A 12,220-nucleotide genomic window follows, 5' to 3' on the forward strand; every position below is an offset into this window, starting at 1 on the left:
TTAAATGAGAATCTTTCTTGTTTAACACTGGAATGGGGTGGTGCACTGTTCACTACCCGAATATACTGCCACATCGGGTCAATGCATAGGGCGACAGAAGCAAGCTTCCAAATCAGCTCCCTTTCTCAAAAATCCATTTAATTTATGGCCCCCAGATAGGGAACGTATGTATCAGTATGTGCTCACAAGTCACCCAAGTGCAAGTATTCACACAAAAAAAAACGTGCCTCAGGATGCGATCTGTCGCAAGATCCTTTCTTTTTTTACACTTGATCTAAGCCAAAAGGCCTAGAGGGGATAACCGGGAAAGGGGTGGACCCAACCATGTCCCCTTCATGAGCACTCACATTACTCATAGGAATGGAAGGAAGGCTGGCAGCCAACCAGCCTCCCATACACTCTCTGGGTGGGTGGCAGTCAGCCACCCATACATACATACAGCACAGGCTAAACCCACATCATCACTTAAAAAAAGGACAGGCGACCATTGCACTCTGATGGAGCATTTAGCAATGCAATCCATAGCCTGGCTTTTGCCTGAACCCCCATCACTCCTCCTCTTGCATATAAGACAATATTTCAGATCTGCATATGAAAACAACACGCCTACCTTTGTTGCACATAGCTGCCTGCCTGTCTCTAGTTACCCCACTGGCTGTAGCTGCGTCCCTTCCGACATGGAATAACACCAACTGTAACGATAAACTGAAAATTAACAGTATAAACCTGCATCATTTTGGACTCTGGTATTTGCTGAATCCGGGTGACCTGACAATCGATGGTGGTGCCGCTGGTGATTCTGGCCTTCTTGGAATCTGTTGGGCCTATGTGTTAGCTCACACATCACTTGGGTATCCATGGTAACTACCACAACATGGTCATCTGCAGTTTACATCTAGCCCGTGGCATTGAATGGCATTTTAAAAGTGCTAAGGGTCCTGGTGCAATAATCCTCCCATGAGGATCAGCCTCAACGGCTTTGTAGATTGCACTCATGTCAGCAACTCCATATACATTTTTTTTTCTTCATGCTTCTTTCTTCATCCTTTTTTCTTTCTGTCATTCAGACTTTCATTCATTCGATCTCTCTCACTCACTTGCTTTAACTCATTTGTTCTCACTCACTCACTCACTCACTCAATCACTCACTCACTCATTCACTCTCACTCACTCTCACTCTCTCACTCACTCGCTCACTAAGTCAGTCTCTCTCTCTCTCTCTCTCTTTTTCTTTTTATATATATTTTTTTCCGTCTTCTTCTTCTTCTTCTTCTTCTTCTTCTTCAGACCCTGTCATAGCACTAATGCCTTTCCAATACCACCAGCAGATGGAGACACTCCATTGCAACATTGGTTGTGAGCAGCAGTTTCTAAAAACAAATGCCTCATGGCGGATTTCCCATCCATCAATGGATGGTAAATTTTGTTTTTATCATTCACTGACCACAGATACCAATGCATGGTCAAGCAACAGCAATGACACACCCTTGTGTATAGGCATGAGACCCTCACGTCATTTAACAGGATTCAGCACCACCCACAAGACAGCTACCTGTCATGTCATGTCAAACCTGCACAGGTGTGCTAGATTATTATTATTTAGTTTTATTTTATTTTTTTACACCAATCAGTGTGCAAACATGGTCATTAAAACGCTAAATGAATAGACGTTCATAAACCAGTCAGTGCAACTCATCATTTTGGTCTCCAATTCTCAAACTCAAATTCTCACCCACGGAGGATTAAATGAGAATCTTTCTTGTTTAACACTGGAATGGGGTGGTGCACTGTTCACTACCCGAATATACTGCCACATCGGGTCAATGCATAGGGCGACAGAAGCAAGCTTCCAAATCAGCTCCCTTTCTCAAAAATCCATTTAATTTATGGTCCCCAGATAGGGAACGTATGTATCAGTATGTGCTCACAAGTCACCCAAGTGCAAGTATTCACACAAAAAAAAACGTGCCTCAGGATGCGATCTGTCGCAAGATCCTTTCTTTTTTTACACTTGATCTAAGCCAAAAGGCCTAGAGGGGATAACCGGGAAAGGGGTGGACCCAACCATGTCCCCTTCATGAGCACTCACATTACTCATAGGAATGGAAGGAAGGCTGGCAGCCAACCAGCCTCCCATACACTCTCTGGGTGGGTGGCAGTCAGCCACCCATACATACATACAGCACAGGCTAAACCCACATCATCACTTAAAAAAAGGACAGGCGACCATTGCACTCTGATGGAGCATTTAGCAATGCAATCCATAGCCTGGCTTTTGCCTGAACCCCCATCACTCCTCCTCTTGCATATAAGACAATATTTCAGATCTGCATATGAAAACAACACGCCTACCTTTGTTGCACATAGCTGCCTGCCTGTCTCTAGTTACCCCACTGGCTGTAGCTGCGTCCCTTCCGACATGGAATAACACCAACTGTAACGATAAACTGAAAATTAACAGTATAAACCTGCATCATTTTGGACTCTGGTATTTGCTGAATCCGGGTGACCTGACAATCGATGGTGGTGCCGCTGGTGATTCTGGCCTTCTTGGAATCTGTTGGGCCTATGTGTTAGCTCACACATCACTTGGGTATCCATGGTAACTACCACAACATGGTCATCTGCAGTTTACATCTAGCCCGTGGCATTGAATGGCATTTTAAAAGTGCTAAGGGTCCTGGTGCAATAATCCTCCCATGAGGATCAGCCTCAACGGCTTTGTAGATTGCACTCATGTCAGCAACTCCATATACATTTTTTTTTCTTCATGCTTCTTTCTTCATCCTTTTTTCTTTCTGTCATTCAGACTTTCATTCATTCGATCTCTCTCACTCACTTGCTTTAACTCATTTGTTCTCACTCACTCACTCACTCACTCAATCACTCACTCACTCATTCACTCTCACTCACTCTCACTCTCTCACTCACTCGCTCACTAAGTCAGTCTCTCTCTCTCTCTCTCTCTTTTTCTTTTTATATATATTTTTTTCCGTCTTCTTCTTCTTCTTCTTCTTCTTCTTCTTCAGACCCTGTCATAGCACTAATGCCTTTCCAATACCACCAGCAGATGGAGACACTCCATTGCAACATTGGTTGTGAGCAGCAGTTTCTAAAAACAAATGCCTCATGGCGGATTTCCCATCCATCAATGGATGGTAAATTTTGTTTTTATCATTCACTGACCACAGATACCAATGCATGGTCAAGCAACAGCAATGACACACCCTTGTGTATAGGCATGAGACCCTCACGTCATTTAACAGGATTCAGCACCACCCACAAGACAGCTACCTGTCATGTCATGTCAAACCTGCACAGGTGTGCTAGATTATTATTATTTAGTTTTATTTTATTTTTTTACACCAATCAGTGTGCAAACATGGTCATTAAAACGCTAAATGAATAGACGTTCATAAACCAGTCAGTGCAACTCATCATTTTGGTCTCCAATTCTCAAACTCAAATTCTCACCCACGGAGGATTAAATGAGAATCTTTCTTGTTTAACACTGGAATGGGGTGGTGCACTGTTCACTACCCGAATATACTGCCACATCGGGTCAATGCATAGGGCGACAGAAGCAAGCTTCCACATCAGCTCCCTTTCTCAAAAATCCATTTAATTTATGGTCCCCAGATAGGGAACGTATGTATCAGTATGTGCTCACAAGTCACCCAAGTGCAAGTATTCACACAAAAAAAAACGTGCCTCAGGATGCGATCTGTCGCAAGATCCTTTCTTTTTTTACACTTGATCTAAGCCAAAAGGCCTAGAGGGGATAACCGGGAAAGGGGTGGACCCAACCATGTCCCCTTCATGAGCACTCACATTACTCATAGGAATGGAAGGAAGGCTGGCAGCCAACCAGCCTCCCATACACTCTCTGGGTGGGTGGCAGTCAGCCACCCATACATACATACAGCACAGGCTAAACCCACATCATCACTTAAAAAAAGGACAGGCGACCATTGCACTCTGATGGAGCATTTAGCAATGCAATCCATAGCCTGGCTTTTGCCTGAACCCCCATCACTCCTCCTCTTGCATATAAGACAATATTTCAGATCTGCATATGAAAACAACACGCCTACCTTTGTTGCACATAGCTGCCTGCCTGTCTCTAGTTACCCCACTGGCTGTAGCTGCGTCCCTTCCGACATGGAATAACACCAACTGTAACGATAAACTGAAAATTAACAGTATAAACCTGCATCATTTTGGACTCTGGTATTTGCTGAATCCGGGTGACCTGACAATCGATGGTGGTGCCGCTGGTGATTCTGGCCTTCTTGGAATCTGTTGGGCCTATGTGTTAGCTCACACATCACTTGGGTATCCATGGTAACTACCACAACATGGTCATCTGCAGTTTACATCTAGCCCGTGGCATTGAATGGCATTTTAAAAGTGCTAAGGGTCCTGGTGCAATAATCCTCCCATGAGGATCAGCCTCAACGGCTTTGTAGATTGCACTCATGTCAGCAACTCCATATACATTTTTTTTTCTTCATGCTTCTTTCTTCATCCTTTTTTCTTTCTGTCATTCAGACTTTCATTCATTCGATCTCTCTCACTCACTTGCTTTAACTCATTTGTTCTCACTCACTCACTCACTCACTCAATCACTCACTCACTCATTCACTCTCACTCACTCTCACTCTCTCACTCACTCGCTCACTAAGTCAGTCTCTCTCTCTCTCTCTCTCTTTTTCTTTTTATATATATTTTTTTCCGTCTTCTTCTTCTTCTTCTTCTTCTTCTTCAGACCCTGTCATAGCACTAATGCCTTTCCAATACCACCAGCAGATGGAGACACTCCATTGCAACATTGGTTGTGAGCAGCAGTTTCTAAAAACAAATGCCTCATGGCGGATTTCCCATCCATCAATGGATGGTAAATTTTGTTTTTATCATTCACTGACCACAGATACCAATGCATGGTCAAGCAACAGCAATGACACACCCTTGTGTATAGGCATGAGACCCTCACGTCATTTAACAGGATTCAGCACCACCCACAAGACAGCTACCTGTCATGTCATGTCAAACCTGCACAGGTGTGCTAGATTATTATTATTTAGTTTTATTTTATTTTTTTACACCAATCAGTGTGCAAACATGGTCATTAAAACGCTAAATGAATAGACGTTCATAAACCAGTCAGTGCAACTCATCATTTTGGTCTCCAATTCTCAAACTCAAATTCTCACCCACGGAGGATTAAATGAGAATCTTTCTTGTTTAACACTGGAATGGGGTGGTGCACTGTTCACTACCCGAATATACTGCCACATCGGGTCAATGCATAGGGCGACAGAAGCAAGCTTCCAAATCAGCTCCCTTTCTCAAAAATCCATTTAATTTATGGTCCCCAGATAGGGAACGTATGTATCAGTATGTGCTCACAAGTCACCCAAGTGCAAGTATTCACACAAAAAAAAACGTGCCTCAGGATGCGATCTGTCGCAAGATCCTTTCTTTTTTTACACTTGATCTAAGCCAAAAGGCCTAGAGGGGATAACCGGGAAAGGGGTGGACCCAACCATGTCCCCTTCATGAGCACTCACATTACTCATAGGAATGGAAGGAAGGCTGGCAGCCAACCAGCCTCCCATACACTCTCTGGGTGGGTGGCAGTCAGCCACCCATACATACATACAGCACAGGCTAAACCCACATCATCACTTAAAAAAAGGACAGGCGACCATTGCACTCTGATGGAGCATTTAGCAATGCAATCCATAGCCTGGCTTTTGCCTGAACCCCCATCACTCCTCCTCTTGCATATAAGACAATATTTCAGATCTGCATATGAAAACAACACGCCTACCTTTGTTGCACATAGCTGCCTGCCTGTCTCTAGTTACCCCACTGGCTGTAGCTGCGTCCCTTCCGACATGGAATAACACCAACTGTAACGATAAACTGAAAATTAACAGTATAAACCTGCATCATTTTGGACTCTGGTATTTGCTGAATCCGGGTGACCTGACAATCGATGGTGGTGCCGCTGGTGATTCTGGCCTTCTTGGAATCTGTTGGGCCTATGTGTTAGCTCACACATCACTTGGGTATCCATGGTAACTACCACAACATGGTCATCTGCAGTTTACATCTAGCCCGTGGCATTGAATGGCATTTTAAAAGTGCTAAGGGTCCTGGTGCAATAATCCTCCCATGAGGATCAGCCTCAACGGCTTTGTAGATTGCACTCATGTCAGCAACTCCATATACATTTTTTTTTCTTCATGCTTCTTTCTTCATCCTTTTTTCTTTCTGTCATTCAGACTTTCATTCATTCGATCTCTCTCACTCACTTGCTTTAACTCATTTGTTCTCACTCACTCACTCACTCAATCACTCACTCACTCATTCACTCTCACTCACTCTCACTCTCTCACTCACTCGCTCACTAAGTCAGTCTCTCTCTCTCTCTCTCTCTTTTTCTTTTTATATATATTTTTTTCCGTCTTCTTCTTCTTCTTCTTCTTCTTCTTCTTCAGACCCTGTCATAGCACTAATGCCTTTCCAATACCACCAGCAGATGGAGACACTCCATTGCAACATTGGTTGTGAGCAGCAGTTTCTAAAAACAAATGCCTCATGGCGGATTTCCCATCCATCAATGGATGGTAAATTTTGTTTTTATCATTCACTGACCACAGATACCAATGCATGGTCAAGCAACAGCAATGACACACCCTTGTGTATAGGCATGAGACCCTCACGTCATTTAACAGGATTCAGCACCACCCACAAGACAGCTACCTGTCATGTCATGTCAAACCTGCACAGGTGTGCTAGATTATTATTATTTAGTTTTATTTTATTTTTTTACACCAATCAGTGTGCAAACATGGTCATTAAAACGCTAAATGAATAGACGTTCATAAACCAGTCAGTGCAACTCATCATTTTGGTCTCCAATTCTCAAACTCAAATTCTCACCCACGGAGGATTAAATGAGAATCTTTCTTGTTTAACACTGGAATGGGGTGGTGCACTGTTCACTACCCGAATATACTGCCACATCGGGTCAATGCATAGGGCGACAGAAGCAAGCTTCCACATCAGCTCCCTTTCTCAAAAATCCATTTAATTTATGGTCCCCAGATAGGGAACGTATGTATCAGTATGTGCTCACAAGTCACCCAAGTGCAAGTATTCACACAAAAAAAAACGTGCCTCAGGATGCGATCTGTCGCAAGATCCTTTCTTTTTTTACACTTGATCTAAGCCAAAAGGCCTAGAGGGGATAACCGGGAAAGGGGTGGACCCAACCATGTCCCCTTCATGAGCACTCACATTACTCATAGGAATGGAAGGAAGGCTGGCAGCCAACCAGCCTCCCATACACTCTCTGGGTGGGTGGCAGTCAGCCACCCATACATACATACAGCACAGGCTAAACCCACATCATCACTTAAAAAAAGGACAGGCGACCATTGCACTCTGATGGAGCATTTAGCAATGCAATCCATAGCCTGGCTTTTGCCTGAACCCCCATCACTCCTCCTCTTGCATATAAGACAATATTTCAGATCTGCATATGAAAACAACACGCCTACCTTTGTTGCACATAGCTGCCTGCCTGTCTCTAGTTACCCCACTGGCTGTAGCTGCGTCCCTTCCGACATGGAATAACACCAACTGTAACGATAAACTGAAAATTAACAGTATAAACCTGCATCATTTTGGACTCTGGTATTTGCTGAATCCGGGTGACCTGACAATCGATGGTGGTGCCGCTGGTGATTCTGGCCTTCTTGGAATCTGTTGGGCCTATGTGTTAGCTCACACATCACTTGGGTATCCATGGTAACTACCACAACATGGTCATCTGCAGTTTACATCTAGCCCGTGGCATTGAATGGCATTTTAAAAGTGCTAAGGGTCCTGGTGCAATAATCCTCCCATGAGGATCAGCCTCAACGGCTTTGTAGATTGCACTCATGTCAGCAACTCCATATACATTTTTTTTTCTTCATGCTTCTTTCTTCATCCTTTTTTCTTTCTGTCATTCAGACTTTCATTCATTCGATCTCTCTCACTCACTTGCTTTAACTCATTTGTTCTCACTCACTCACTCACTCACTCACTCAATCACTCACTCACTCATTCACTCTCACTCACTCTCACTCTCTCACTCACTCGCTCACTAAGTCAGTCTCTCTCTCTCTCTCTCTTTTTCTTTTTATATATATTTTTTTCCGTCTTCTTCTTCTTCTTCTTCTTCTTCTTCTTCAGACCCTGTCATAGCACTAATGCCTTTCCAATACCACCAGCAGATGGAGACACTCCATTGCAACATTGGTTGTGAGCAGCAGTTTCTAAAAACAAATGCCTCATGGCGGATTTCCCATCCATCAATGGATGGTAAATTTTGTTTTTATCATTCACTGACCACAGATACCAATGCATGGTCAAGCAACAGCAATGACACACCCTTGTGTATAGGCATGAGACCCTCACGTCATTTAACAGGATTCAGCACCACCCACAAGACAGCTACCTGTCATGTCATGTCAAACCTGCACAGGTGTGCTAGATTATTATTATTTAGTTTTATTTTATTTTTTTACACCAATCAGTGTGCAAACATGGTCATTAAAACGCTAAATGAATAGACGTTCATAAACCAGTCAGTGCAACTCATCATTTTGGTCTCCAATTCTCAAACTCAAATTCTCACCCACGGAGGATTAAATGAGAATCTTTCTTGTTTAACACTGGAATGGGGTGGTGCACTGTTCACTACCCGAATATACTGCCACATCGGGTCAATGCATAGGGCGACAGAAGCAAGCTTCCAAATCAGCTCCCTTTCTCAAAAATCCATTTAATTTATGGTCCCCAGATAGGGAACGTATGTATCAGTATGTGCTCACAAGTCACCCAAGTGCAAGTATTCACACAAAAAAAAACGTGCCTCAGGATGCGATCTGTCGCAAGATCCTTTCTTTTTTTACACTTGATCTAAGCCAAAAGGCCTAGAGGGGATAACCGGGAAAGGGGTGGACCCAACCATGTCCCCTTCATGAGCACTCACATTACTCATAGGAATGGAAGGAAGGCTGGCAGCCAACCAGCCTCCCATACACTCTCTGGGTGGGTGGCAGTCAGCCACCCATACATACATACAGCACAGGCTAAACCCACATCATCACTTAAAAAAAGGACAGGCGACCATTGCACTCTGATGGAGCATTTAGCAATGCAATCCATAGCCTGGCTTTTGCCTGAACCCCCATCACTCCTCCTCTTGCATATAAGACAATATTTCAGATCTGCATATGAAAACAACACGCCTACCTTTGTTGCACATAGCTGCCTGCCTGTCTCTAGTTACCCCACTGGCTGTAGCTGCGTCCCTTCCGACATGGAATAACACCAACTGTAACGATAAACTGAAAATTAACAGTATAAACCTGCATCATTTTGGACTCTGGTATTTGCTGAATCCGGGTGACCTGACAATCGATGGTGGTGCCGCTGGTGATTCTGGCCTTCTTGGAATCTGTTGGGCCTATGTGTTAGCTCACACATCACTTGGGTATCCATGGTAACTACCACAACATGGTCATCTGCAGTTTACATCTAGCCCGTGGCATTGAATGGCATTTTAAAAGTGCTAAGGGTCCTGGTGCAATAATCCTCCCATGAGGATCAGCCTCAACGGCTTTGTAGATTGCACTCATGTCAGCAACTCCATATACATTTTTTTTTCTTCATGCTTCTTTCTTCATCCTTTTTTCTTTCTGTCATTCAGACTTTCATTCATTCGATCTCTCTCACTCACTTGCTTTAACTCATTTGTTCTCACTCACTCACTCACTCACTCAATCACTCACTCACTCATTCACTCTCACTCACTCTCACTCTCTCACTCACTCGCTCACTAAGTCAGTCTCTCTCTCTCTCTCTCTCTTTTTCTTTTTATATATATTTTTTTCCGTCTTCTTCTTCTTCTTCTTCTTCTTCAGACCCTGTCATAGCACTAATGCCTTTCCAATACCACCAGCAGATGGAGACACTCCATTGCAACATTGGTTGTGAGCAGCAGTTTCTAAAAACAAATGCCTCATGGCGGATTTCCCATCCATCAATGGATGGTAAATTTTGTTTTTATCATTCACTGACCACAGATACCAATGCATGGTCAAGCAACAGCAATGACACACCCTTGTGTATAGGCATGAGACCCTCACGTCATTTAACAGGATTCAGCACCACCCACAAGACAGCTACCTGTCATGTCATGTCAAACCTGCACAGGTGTGCTAGATTATTATTATTTAGTTTTATTTTATTTTTTTACACCAATCAGTGTGCAAACATGGTCATTAAAACGCTAAATGAATAGACGTTCATAAACCAGTCAGTGCAACTCATCATTTTGGTCTCCAATTCTCAAACTCAAATTCTCACCCACGGAGGATTAAATGAGAATCTTTCTTGTTTAACACTGGAATGGGGTGGTGCACTGTTCACTACCCGAATATACTGCCACATCGGGTCAATGCATAGGGCGACAGAAGCAAGCTTCCAAATCAGCTCCCTTTCTCAAAAATCCATTTAATTTATGGTCCCCAGATAGGGAACGTATGTATCAGTATGTGCTCACAAGTCACCCAAGTGCAAGTATTCACACAAAAAAAAACGTGCCTCAGGATGCGATCTGTCGCAAGATCCTTTCTTTTTTTACACTTGATCTAAGCCAAAAGGCCTAGAGGGGATAACCGGGAAAGGGGTGGACCCAACCATGTCCCCTTCATGAGCACTCACATTACTCATAGGAATGGAAGGAAGGCTGGCAGCCAACCAGCCTCCCATACACTCTCTGGGTGGGTGGCAGTCAGCCACCCATACATACATACAGCACAGGCTAAACCCACATCATCACTTAAAAAAAGGACAGGCGACCATTGCACTCTGATGGAGCATTTAGCAATGCAATCCATAGCCTGGCTTTTGCCTGAACCCCCATCACTCCTCCTCTTGCATATAAGACAATATTTCAGATCTGCATATGAAAACAACACGCCTACCTTTGTTGCACATAGCTGCCTGCCTGTCTCTAGTTACCCCACTGGCTGTAGCTGCGTCCCTTCCGACATGGAATAACACCAACTGTAACGATAAACTGAAAATTAACAGTATAAACCTGCATCATTTTGGACTCTGGTATTTGCTGAATCCGGGTGACCTGACAATCGATGGTGGTGCCGCTGGTGATTCTGGCCTTCTTGGAATCTGTTGGGCCTATGTGTTAGCTCACACATCACTTGGGTATCCATGGTAACTACCACAACATGGTCATCTGCAGTTTACATCTAGCCCGTGGCATTGAATGGCATTTTAAAAGTGCTAAGGGTCCTGGTGCAATAATCCTCCCATGAGGATCAGCCTCAACGGCTTTGTAGATTGCACTCATGTCAGCAACTCCATATACATTTTTTTTTCTTCATGCTTCTTTCTTCATCCTTTTTTCTTTCTGTCATTCAGACTTTCATTCATTCGATCTCTCTCACTCACTTGCTTTAACTCATTTGTTCTCACTCACTCACTCACTCAATCACTCACTCACTCATTCACTCTCACTCACTCTCACTCTCTCACTCACTCGCTCACTAAGTCAGTCTCTCTCTCTCTCTCTCTCTTTTTCTTTTTATATATATTTTTTTCCGTCTTCTTCTTCTTCTTCTTCTTCTTCAGACCCTGTCATAGCACTAATGCCTTTCCAATACCACCAGCAGATGGAGACACTCCATTGCAACATTGGTTGTGAGCAGCAGTTTCTAAATTGTGAGCAGCAGTTTCTAAAAACAAATGCCTCATGGCGGATTTCCCATCCATCAATGGATGGTAAATTTTGTTTTTATCATTCACTGACCACAGATACCAATGCATGGTCAAGCAACAGCAATGACACACCCTTGTGTATAGGCATGAGACCCTCACGTCATTTAACAGGATTCAGCACCACCCACAAGACAGCTACCTGTCATGTCATGTCAAACCTGCACAGGTGTGCTAGATTATTATTATTTAGTTTTATTTTATTTTTTTACACCAATCAGTGTGCAAACATGGTCATTAAAACGCTAAATGAATAGACGTTCATAAACCAGTCAGTGCAACTCATCATTTTGGTCTCCAATTCTCAAACTCAAATTCTCACCCACGGAGGATTAAATGAGAATCTTTCTTGTTTAAC

General features: G+C 43.4%; 7 pseudogenes; all 7 read right to left on the bottom strand.

Annotated features, from left to right (window-relative positions):
* Window positions 1–35: 35 nt before the first annotated feature.
* LOC130341627 (U2 spliceosomal RNA) lies at window positions 36–299 on the bottom strand (annotated as a pseudogene).
* A 1,478-nt stretch (window positions 300–1,777) lies between these two features.
* On the bottom strand, window positions 1,778–2,041 carry LOC130341662 (U2 spliceosomal RNA; annotated as a pseudogene).
* A 1,478-nt stretch (window positions 2,042–3,519) lies between these two features.
* On the bottom strand, window positions 3,520–3,783 carry LOC130341624 (U2 spliceosomal RNA; annotated as a pseudogene).
* A 1,475-nt stretch (window positions 3,784–5,258) lies between these two features.
* On the bottom strand, window positions 5,259–5,522 carry LOC130341663 (U2 spliceosomal RNA; annotated as a pseudogene).
* A 1,474-nt stretch (window positions 5,523–6,996) lies between these two features.
* Window positions 6,997–7,260, bottom strand: LOC130341625 (U2 spliceosomal RNA; annotated as a pseudogene).
* A 1,480-nt stretch (window positions 7,261–8,740) lies between these two features.
* On the bottom strand, window positions 8,741–9,004 carry LOC130341665 (U2 spliceosomal RNA; annotated as a pseudogene).
* Window positions 9,005–10,476: 1,472 nt separating this feature from the next.
* On the bottom strand, window positions 10,477–10,740 carry LOC130341666 (U2 spliceosomal RNA; annotated as a pseudogene).
* Between the last annotated feature and the right edge of the window lie 1,480 nt (window positions 10,741–12,220).

The sequence above is a fragment of the Hyla sarda genome, unplaced genomic scaffold (genome assembly GCF_029499605.1).
Source record: "Hyla sarda isolate aHylSar1 unplaced genomic scaffold, aHylSar1.hap1 scaffold_623, whole genome shotgun sequence".
In the NCBI taxonomy this organism is placed as follows: domain Eukaryota; kingdom Metazoa; phylum Chordata; class Amphibia; order Anura; family Hylidae; genus Hyla; species Hyla sarda.